This window comes from Callorhinchus milii, unplaced genomic scaffold (assembly GCF_018977255.1).
Source record: "Callorhinchus milii isolate IMCB2004 unplaced genomic scaffold, IMCB_Cmil_1.0 Scaffold9, whole genome shotgun sequence".
NCBI lineage: Eukaryota > Metazoa > Chordata > Chondrichthyes > Chimaeriformes > Callorhinchidae > Callorhinchus > Callorhinchus milii.
Genome location: NW_024704750.1, coordinates 20065449 through 20066331, shown reverse-complemented (window position 1 = coordinate 20066331; position 883 = coordinate 20065449).

The following is an 883-nucleotide window of genomic DNA, read 5'->3' as shown; positions in this document are numbered from 1 at the left end:
CCCCCTGTTTGGCGCCCCGCCCCCCCCCCTCGGCGCCCCGCCCCCCCCCCCTCTCCCCACATTGTTGTGTGTATTTTGTGGCCCAATGCGGGAAAGCGGATGGTGCGGCTAATTGGACAACAAGAACAGCAGCGACAGATTGCGTTTGTGCAGAGCCTTTCACGTCCGGGAGGACGTCCCAAGGAAGGTCAGGGATTTGGATCCGAGCTGGGGGTTGGGATCGGGAGGGGTTGGAGGTCGGGGAGGGTTGGGTTGGGTGGGGGGGAGGGTTGGGTGGGTGGGAGGGAGGGTTGGGTGGGTGGGAGGGTTGGGTGGGAGGGGGGAGGGTTGGGGGGAGGGAGGGGGGAGGGTTGGGTGGGAGGGTTGGGAGGGGGGGAGGGTTGGGTTGGGTGGGAGGGGGGGGGGGAGGGTGGCCGAAGACAGTGGGACGAGGAGAGTCTTGAGATGCGTCTTGACGGTGGCAAGGGAGGGAGCAAGGCAAAGGGACCGGGATGCAGTACCAGAGTGAGAGGGCGGTGAGGCTGAAGGCCCGACAGCCGATGGTGGGCCGGGCCGGGTGGTGGGACGTGGACGCCACCAAACTACAAATTGGTCGCCGTGACAGCTAAAAAAAAAATAAAAAATTTCCACCAAACACTTGTACCACCTACCCTCCTCCATTTCTCACCTTAGCCGCTCTAGTCTCTGTCAAGGGCTTTGAGATGTTATCTTCCTGGAGAGTTGTTGCTAATCTGGGCTTTGAGGTCATACCCTTTCACGTCCTCCAACGGCAGGGCAGAGGCCATGCAGCAGGTCCGAGTTTGCATCGTGGTGGGGTCGGCAGGAGAGTGTCGCTGCAGTAGGTTACAGCCTTGAAGTAACTAAACCTTCTGGAACCAAGAAA